This window comes from Girardinichthys multiradiatus, chromosome 13, assembly GCF_021462225.1.
Source record: "Girardinichthys multiradiatus isolate DD_20200921_A chromosome 13, DD_fGirMul_XY1, whole genome shotgun sequence".
Classification (NCBI taxonomy): domain Eukaryota; kingdom Metazoa; phylum Chordata; class Actinopteri; order Cyprinodontiformes; family Goodeidae; genus Girardinichthys; species Girardinichthys multiradiatus.
Genome location: NC_061806.1, coordinates 26,119,435 through 26,130,031, shown reverse-complemented (window position 1 = coordinate 26,130,031; position 10,597 = coordinate 26,119,435).

Below are 10,597 nucleotides of genomic sequence, written 5' to 3'. Positions count from 1 at the left end.
CAGTGGGACCCTTTGTGGGGTGCCTTGAGATGACATTGTTGAAAATAAGCGCCGTTTAACTAAATAATCTGAACTGAAACTTTCTGTGTAGTTATGCTGCTATAGGCTTAGGCTGCGGGAGGACATAATGACCACTTTCACCCTCTCCGCCTACATTCTCATACTACTCTTTTGCACTATTTGCTGTTATTTCAGTTTTTAACTTTATATTCTCTCTCTTTTCTCTTCCTAGAAGCTACACCTGGCCTGACTCTGTATCTACCTGTGACACCTTTCTGGAGGGGGGCATCGTCCGAGCTTCTGCTGGCAACAACTTAATGCTCAGCCTCTACAGATGATCCACATGGCCCTGTCTTTTAGTGTTTAACCCTTTCTCTCTTCTAGACATGGCGATCGACTGAGATTAACTGTAATTAACTCTATGTGCTCTCTTTCAGACTCTAACGTTGAAAACTGGCTCAGAGTTGATCTATTCTTTCTTTCTAGGAGCTACATCCATTAACATTTACTTTTCCTTCCCATAATAAGTTCTCCTGGATCAGTGCTTCTGTGTTCTTTTTGTGTCTCTGCTCTGTTCTCTCTAACCCCCAGTCGGTCGTGGCAGATGGCCGCTCACACTGAGCCTGGTTCTGCTGGAGGTTTCTTCCTGTTAAAAGGGAGTTTTTCCTCTCCACTGTCGCTACATGCATGCTCAGTATGAGGGATTGCTGCAAGGTCAATGCCAGTGACTGTCCACTGTCTCTACATGCTCATCCGGGAGGAGGGAATGCTGCAAGTCACTGACTGGATGCGATCTGCTGGGTTTCCTTAGACAGAAAAACTTTTTATCCAATTTAAATAAATAACTAACTTTGACTGCACTGTTCAATGATTAGGATTAATTGGAATGTATGTATCTGACTTTTGTGAAGTGCCTTGAGACAACATGTGTTGTGAATTGGCGCTATATAAATAAAACTGAATTGAATTGAATTACTTTTTCTTGTTAAAAGGGAGAGAGAAGGGTTCTATCAAAATAAAATCACTGTTGAACAATGTCGCCCACCCCATGAATGAAGCTGTTGCAGAACTGGATAGCTCCTTTAGTGACAGACTGCTCCACCCTAGGTGCACAAAGGAGCATTATCACAGATCCTTCCTCCCCAGCAGCTGTTTCCCTGCTGTTATTTGCAGTTTTTCCATTCTTTGTAAATAGGGAGCTGTTTTTTGCTCATGCACAATTACAAATGCACTTTTTGTACATTTTAAATCACCTTACTTAGTTGCACATTTCAATAATCTGATTGAGCGACATTTATTAACTGTAAAGTTATTCTTATGTTGTATCTTTTTCCTTTACTGTACAGTCTGTTCTTATCTTTTGATTTTCAGAGTTTTTATCATTTGTGAGTATCCGTATGCTTCCATTTGGCATTTACGTTGCTGCTGACACACCAGAATGTCCCATTATAAACCATATTTCTAGTCTATTCTAATTAGTGAAAATAAGTAGCGCTTTAACCTCTTCATGCATGAAAGAGGGAGGGATAGCCTCCCTCTGAATAGCCACATATTTTATCATTTTCAATGTTGGCAATAAACATATTAGCCAGTACCAGTTATTTAGGTACTCTACATGAGTCTTTAATAATAAAAAGACAATAACTGTAACTCACACAACTGGACTAATCTCCCAAAAATATTCTCATAGTTACAAAACTATGCATTTTCAGGAACAATGTAGTAATGTTAAATCTTTTATAGAAAATATAGTCAGTGAAGAATGATGTCCACACTAATGGGCAGAAAAATCCTTATGATCTCATCTAAATAGAAATAAATCATAAAAATATCAATAAGGATAATGAAAATAATGATAATAATAAATTAATATTAATAAACAATTATACAGGTGCTTAATTGTTTTCTGATATTGAGGATATATATTTTTTATCTGCATCAATGTCATAACATACAAGGACTGCCACCTGTTCTCCATGGTTTGAGCTTAGCTGACCAGTGGTGGTTTTTACTATGATCGAAAGGCCTTTGAGCTCAGGCATCACATTTATTATTATTATTTTTTTTTGTTTGCATGTCAAGTAAATCACAGTACAAACAAGGAAAGAAAAGTAAGTGTACAGCATTGGGAGCTAGTTATGCTGATTTTAGTGCTTGTTTTGTATCTTATGAATCAAAACAAAATTAAAAGGTTGTTTTGGATTTGTAGTTCAGAATGCATTTGACTATCACTATCTTAAGATCCTACATATTTAAACTGGTTAGACCTTATTAGGATCATACTACACTGGACAGAGATTATTTAGTACACCATCTGAGATTCATGAAACAATTACTCTATTTGTAAAAACATACTAAATAAAAATATTTTCAAAGCTTTCTTGGAGTCAATCACCAGAGATCGAGTTCAGTAGTACTTTATATACTGGTCAAACCTGGAAGGAGTTATTCTACATAGATTACAGATTATGATAAAGTCAGTAAAACCTGAACCAAACTGTTGAGATTGTGTGCTCAGGGTAATGTAGATATATTTAAAAATGTTACATTTTTGGTCTCATCTGAACAACTGAGGACCTATATCTATCTATCTGTCTTGGTTATATCAGATCAAATTTTTTTAAGTTTATTTTCTTTGCAGAAAGAGCTTTGTTTGGCTAGTGACAAACTGTTTTGCCCAGGGCGCCATTCATGCAAGAGCCACCACTGTTTCTGACTGACTGCAGGCCACGTGTATTTGAAGAATAAAAAAAAACATTTTATGTACTTACACTGACTGCCCATTAGGTGGGAGTGAATGGAGGACACACCAGATCACAATGAAGTTCCTTATGCAAGTCTAACACATACACTCGTTCATTAACACCCCCACACATTAGAGTAAATAGATGGTTTTTGAAAAGCTGTCCATTGTAGTGACCACATTTATTCAGTGTACAGCGTATGATATAATGATATGGGTCATAATTTAGTAGACAATAAATTCATTCCATATCAAAAAACTACTTGTCCATTCATGCATCATGCATGCCTCGCAAACCAGCTGCTTAGACACACTCACATATAAAGAGAAAAATTCGTCACAAGATGGACAAAAGTCTGTCTTTCCACTTGTTTTTTTACTTTCCCATGTAAATCAAGTTGAAAAAGAAAATAGAACCAAACGTAACCAAAAACTGAATATATCAAATAATTTTGAGGAGTAAAATTACATAGCCGTAGTGGGTTATCATACTTCATAAACGTGTCAGAAACTTAAATATCTGCACATTCACAAGTCGGATGCGATGACATGCGTCAGGCAGCATATTCACAGGAGTGACTACGTGTTAAACATCTGGCATGTGAGTGATCAGAAAAACAAAAGGCGTCTCTGAGAAAGCAAGCATTCACAGAAAAAGATACCTTAGAGTTGAAAAAATATCTGGAGTTTTATATTTTTAATTGAAATTACAGGATATATGACAATTTGTTTACTTTTGTCAGGATTTTAGTGAAGGTGTTCCCTTCCTTTGTACAATGCGAGCGTTTCCATTGTGCTTCAGCCCATTTCTGTTTGTGCCTGTGAGGATAAAAGAGCTTAAGGTTTGGCATGGCTTGTTATTCTACCCGGCGCTCAGTCACGCAGCAGCTCCACAAGAAAAGAGAATAAAGCTGGAGAACCATCCTCTGCGGTGCTTTCCTCTTTCCCTCCCTCTCCCCCTGCAGTGTGTGTGAGTGCTATCCATCTGTCAGTTGTCAGTGCCAGGGAGTGATACAGAGAGCTGTCACTTCTCATCAGCCTGCATTGGTGAGGCCTTTTGCAGCTGCCCTGCCTGACTCGAGGCCAAAGGAAATGTGGACTGGGTGGAGTGAGCTGAGGAGAAAGGAAAAAAGACAGAGGCAAAGAAAAAAAAAAGCACGGGGGAAGTCAAGGGAGCAATTAAAACGGAGACAATTAAAGAAAGCTGGGGAAAGACTGGAACCAGTGCAGCACACATAACAGACTGTAAATATCACATTACTTTGCCCTGTTTCTCGTACTATGTCAGTATGTGCTGCACAGGGTATTAAGCCCTGTTATCGTCCTCTGTTGGTAACCAGCAGGAACTGCAGCAACAGCTGTGGGGCAATGTTTTGTAATGTTTCCATCAGGTTGTGACTGAGGAGATTGGAAATTACCAAAAACGTTTTCGGACGTTCCTACAAAGACGGATTAAAAGGCAACTGTGATATGTGATATGAAGTTGGCTCAACAATAATTAAACATACTGTGCTTTTGTGTGACACTGAACAGAACTGCTCCATCCAGGTGGGGGGTGTCAGTCTCTGCCTTAAGAGGGGAGTTCATCTATCAATATGCATGTATGTATTGTTCCTCACTGATGGTTGGATGGAGCGGGAGGCAGATAGATGGATTGAGGCCTCGTCTACAGCAATGCGGGCGCTACACTTGGCTGTCATGGTGAAGAAATAGCTGAAATAAAAAGCACAGCTCTCGATTTACTGGTTTGTATATCTTTTAGACATTACCTATGGTTATGAGATATTATTCATGACCAAAAGAACAAGATTCTGGATACAAGAAGCTCAAATAAGATTCCTGTAGAGGTTGGTCAAGCTCAGCCTTAGAAATAAATGGAAGTGAATACAAAATGCAATTTTCAACAATGTTTTAAATTATTAATTGCATGGCTTATATGAGAATATAATTTTTCTATTGATTTACTGATTAGGTCACTCCAATACTTTCGTTTTGTCTAGCTGCATAACCCATGACTGAACTTAAGGTCACAATCCGAGGGCCGGACATTCTCCATCAGGATTTTCTGCTAGAGAGCAGAATTCATGGTTCCATCAGTTACATGTTGTCTACATTCTGAAGCAGCAGACCATCATGCTACCAGCACCATGTTTGAATGTAAGGATTATTTCCTGTTACTGAAATGCTTAGTTTCCCACAAGATGCAAAAGGATACTTACCTTCTACTTTTGTCTCGTCAGTACACAGAATATTTTCCAAATACTTTTGGGGATTCATGAAGCATTTCTGGCACATTTAGACTGGTCTTTGTGTTATTTTTGGTCAGCCGTGATTTTGCCTTCGTAATCTTGCACTGATTCATTTTCTTTCCAGCTTGTTTTCTTATTTTTTAATCATGAACGCTGAACCTAACTGTGCCAAGTGAGGCCTGCAGTGCTTAAGGTGTTTTACCAGGATCTTGTGTGAACTCTTGGACAAGACATGAACAAGCTCTTGGAATACTTTTGGTACACCAACCATTTCTAGGAAGAATCACTGCTGTTCCATGTTTTCTTCATTTAGTTATAATGACTCTCACTGTGGTACACTGAATTCTCAAAACAGTAGAAATGGCTTTGCAATCCTTTCTAGACAGATGGTTGTCAATGATTTTGTATTGATCTGAGACCCAATCTGAGTTTCTTCAGATTGATGATTGATTGATTCTAGAGGCTTGGAGTGATGTTGAAATGTGTTTGATCTGAAACAGTTAAGTGTGGGGTTATTACTTTTTCATTGCACTGTATTTATTCAATGGTAAATTGGGATTAGGTTAGAATAATAATGTTGCATCTTAAATCTGATTAAGTTTGGTTGAAAAAATACAAGAACCTCCTAAAATGGAGCACTAAAACAACAGCAACACAGAGCATTTTTTAAATGTTATGGTTTTTATTCAGTTTTTACATTACAGCAACATGACAATGAGAAGAAATTAAAGTAATGTCCTACTGCTTTGAAAAAAGTAAATGATAAAAGAATTCCTATTTGGTATTTGGCCCAGAGTATTTTAGTACGTTGTAATTGAAAGCTTAAAGGATGAATAAAGCATGCTTTTTAGACTTTAGTAAGTAAAGGACACTTCATATTACAATCCACATGAGACAAAAAACAGCATTATTAAAGACAGATGGTTTCGACTGGCCAACATCACTCTCGGTTAGTGAAAGCTGCATGACTCAGATGTCATTTAAAATTTAGAGCAAAAGATACACGTCAGTTTTGTTCACGTTTGTCTCCTATCTGCTATCTTCTCATATACCAGTAAAATGCTTATGTGAATTTAAGTGCATTATTTGTTGGCTTTTAGATCATTTTGAATAATAGAAAAACACAGTAGCAATATGAAGAGCTGAATGTGAAACTAAGTGACACATACACCAAATTATTGCTAATCTGAAAGGAAAGAAGAGCAACATAGTTAGCAATCAGCTTTCTGATCGGCTGAAAGCGCAGGAATAAATACTTTTTTAAGACAATTTTGCCATTCCTGCATGGTCAGAGTTGCATAGAGCGCAACTAGTAGCTATCTTGTCAACAGATTCCCTAATCTGAGATGTAGATCTCTGCAGCTCCTCCAAAGTTACAGTGGACATCATCAGCTTTTCTGAAAAATACCCGCAGGGGGATTCTAATTACGGTTTTGGTCTGCTTTGAAGGCAATTGGTTGCCTAGGATTTAATTTGTGGGAATTCGAGTAAATGGGGGCTGAATACATATTCATGCCACATTTTTTAGATTTTATGATTTTTTTTTTAATGTGGAAAACAATACATCAATTCCTATCCATTTCACAATTACTCACATCATTATCTTCCACATAAAATCCCAATCAACTGCTTTGAGAATTTGCAGTTGTGAGAAGACAAAATGTGGAAAGATTCAAAGCGTATTAATACTTTTGCAGAGCACTGTATTTTGTGATCCAAGCCTGTTTTAAAGCAAGAACTTTATCAGTGAATATTTATTCTCCTTTTCCCTCCCAGCACTTCCAATGAGGCCACCTTCAGGAACATCAACATGACAAGCATGACGAGTCCTCAGCAGAGCCAAAGGATCCGAACACCAAGCCTCAGGGTCCCTCTCTGTGAGAAACCCCTTTTTTTTATCTTTTATCCTTTCAAATAACTCTATAAAGAAAGAAAAAGATAATCTACAGCTGCTGGAGCTTTTGGTATTGATAGTTTTTTTTCAGCCAAAGATATTGATCTGCTGTTCCTCTGAAAAATGGTTCACAGATTTTTGCCATGAGACAAAGGGAAAGATGTGCACAAAATCTTTTAGTTCCAGAGCTAGAAAATTCATAAAGAAGAGTTAGGAGGCAGCAGCTGCAGCAATCCTGCAAACCTGAGACGTGCATTGTCTTTCTCTGTCCTTTAATTCTCTTTTATTCAAACAGGTATGAGTAATTCGGCAACATGATTGCCACGTTCAGCAATGCCATAATTCAGATTGTGGCTGTTATGCTGCACATTTCAGGAGCAAAAAAAAAAATTGTTCACGCTGCAGCAAATTGCCGGCTCAGCAGAGTTTATGAATCATTTGGCAACACGACAGGAACAGAATCAGAGCGCCGGAGTTTTACAGCCACCGTGATGAATACCTCACATCAGTGGGAGAAATGTCATCGTATTGTGCAATGCTTTAAGAAGAAAAGCATTTAAAAGCAAAGGCGGGGCTGGAGATGTTTTAAACTCCTGTATTTGTGTGTTTTCTGCAGTTAAAGGACAGATTTTCTTTTCCTTTAACTTGTCATAAATGTTGATTGCACAATGCAAAGGTCTTAAAATAATGAGACCATCTGCTTTTAGAATGGCTCCTGAAAAACCTGGCTTTAACCACACAATGCTGGATGCCAGTGGGCACAAAATCTACTGGGAAAATGAGGGTTTGAATTACAGTCGTCTGGAAGCTGGCAGCCAAACTTAGATGGATTCTGTCTGCTGGTTTTCATGTGAATAAGTATCTCCTATCATAAAACACAAGATAAATCAAACAAATGTTTTGCACACAAATTGGAGATAACTTCCATATGCTGTAATGTCTTTGCAGCTCAAAAAGGGAAATGATCTGCTCTTTGCTTGAATAGTTAAAGAGAGAAAAAGAAAAATGATCTTTTACCACTTAAATTACAACCAAATTAACCACCGTGATTACATATGCAGAGTGTTTGCACATAACACAGTTAGCACCAACAATGTTTGCAGTAGGACCAGATATACTAAACAGTGCATATGAGCACCAGCTAAAGCACAGCAAGCCTTCTTGAAATATGTCACATTTAATAGCCTGTTAAAGTGCTACATTATTTATTAAATAAACTCTTACTTTTTCATGAGTTGTAATGTATGTTTAGAGCTTATTAAAATTTAGATTTGAAACTATTCTTTTCATATTTGTTTTGTACCGGTGCTGGAAAGTCTTAAGAATGCTTCTCTCCATAGACACAAAGATTCTCTGTGTCCCATCAAATCAACAAAGCCTTATTGGCATTTGGATTATTTTGAAGTGGATTCGGCTGGGTTATTATCAGTAATAGTTCCTTTAGCTGTAGGAGAAAGATGGTACATCATCATGAGTTTGTTGAAAAATGGCGAAATCCGAAAACAATTCAGCCAGAACGTGTTTATCCACCTTTTTTCACGTGAATTATTTTAGCAGCTTCTGGACCACCACTTTTACATAAAATGAATAGTCTCTTATGGAGCAAATATAGATACAAACTCATGACCCACTTTTATACTAAATGTGATTATTTAATCATTGCTTCACCTTTATCATTTAAGGATAAGGGGAATGACCAGAAGAAATGGACTCTGATTAAGTTTACCACCTGATTTATCTGCCTAGTAAGAACTGAGGTAAAAATATAGTTTAGTAGTGTAAAACCTTGGTGTTACTTTTGACCAGGACTTGTCATTTAATCCCATATTAAACAGGTTTCTAGGATTTCCTTCTTTCATCTCCAGAACATTGCCAAAATTAGAAATATTCTATCCAGGAGTGATGCTGAAAAACTAGTCCATGTATTTGTTACTTCAAGGCTGGACTATTGTAATTCTTTACTATCAGGATGTCCACAAAATGCAGTTAAAAGCCTTCAGCTGATTCAAAATGCTGCAGCAAGAGTTCTGATGAAAATTAAAAAGATAGATCATATTTCTCCTATTTTAGGGTCCCTTCATTGGCTCCCTGTTAAATCCAGAATAGAATTTAAAATTCTCCTCCTCACATATAAAGCCCTTAATGATCTAGCTCCATCATACATCAGAGACCTGATTGTTCCATACGTTCCTAACAGATCACTTTGTTCTCAGACTGCAGGTTTACTGGTGGTTCCTAGAGTCTCTAGAAGTAGAATGAGAGGCAGATCCTTTAGTTATCAGGCTCCTCTCCTGTGGAAGCAGCTCCCAGGTTTAGTCCGTGAGGCAGACACCCTGTCTACTTTTAAGGCTAGGCTTAAAACTTTCCTTTTTGATAAAGCTTATAGTTAGAGTGGCTTAGTTTATCAGGGAGGGAACCTTCCTCCCTCCTTGTTGGTTGGAGTAAGGGGGAGTCAGGTTTAGCCTAAACCGGCTCAGTTATGGTTGAGGTGCAAACACACCCTCCATTTCTGCTACCTGTATGACCCCTTCTCTTTTCCAATGGTTATAATCAGTCTGACAGAGAGAGGTACCCCCAATCCTTGTGGTTTTTAGTATAACAATGACCATCAGTAGGACCCTTTGTGGGGTTCCTTGAGACGACATTGTTGTAAATAAGCGCCGTTTAACCAAATAATCTGAACTGAAACTATCTGTGTAGTTATGCTGCTATAGGCTTAAGCTGCTGGAGGACATATTGACCACTTTCTCCCTCTTTGCTACATTCTCACACTACTCTCCATTATTTGCTGTTATTTCAGCTTTTAACTTTGTTCTCTTTTTTCTCTTCCTTTTAATGTTTAACCCTTTCTCTCTCCTAGACATGGCAATTGACTGAGCTTTACTGTGACTAACTCTATGTGCTCTCTTTCAGACTTTAACCTTGAAAACTGGCTCAGAGTTTATCTGTTCTTTCTTTCTAGGTGAAATGACTAAAGGAGCTACATCCATTAACATTTACTTTTCCTTCCCATAGAAAAGACTCCTGGATCAGTGCTTCTTTGTTCTCTTTGTGTCTCTGCTCTGTTCTCTCAAACCCCCAGTCGGTCGTGGCAGATGGCCGCTCACACTGAGCCTGGTTCTGCTGGAGGTTTCTTCCTGTTAAAAGGGAGTTTTTCCTCTCCACTGTCGCTACATGCTCATCCAGGAGGAGTGAATGCTGCAAGTCACTGACTGGATGCAATCTGCTGGGTTTCCTTAAACAGAAAAACTTTTTATCCAATTTGAATAAATAACTAACTCTGACTGCACTGTTCAATGGTTAGGATTAATTGGAATGTATTTACCTGACTTTTGTGAAGTGCCTTGAGACAACATGTGTTGTGAATTGGCGCTATATAAATAAACTGAATTGAATTGAATTGAAATTATTTAGTAAGCAATGAGCTGACATTTGCTATGCTTTTAAATAGCTGAGAGCTCATCAGTTGTGTATACGACTATATTTAAGAGGTCACTTTTCCGCAGTGGGAGAAGATTGTGTTTGGAGATTTAAAGACTGAGAGTTCATACACTAAATTATTACCATATAAGAATGTAACACCATTTCTCACAATTTCTTAAACCTAAAATCATACCTGATCTGGACTCAGGAGTTCTGACAATCTTTTATAAAAGTCAATGTTTCTTTTTGGGTAATGAGTTGCAACTCAACAACAAAATGGGATAAGGA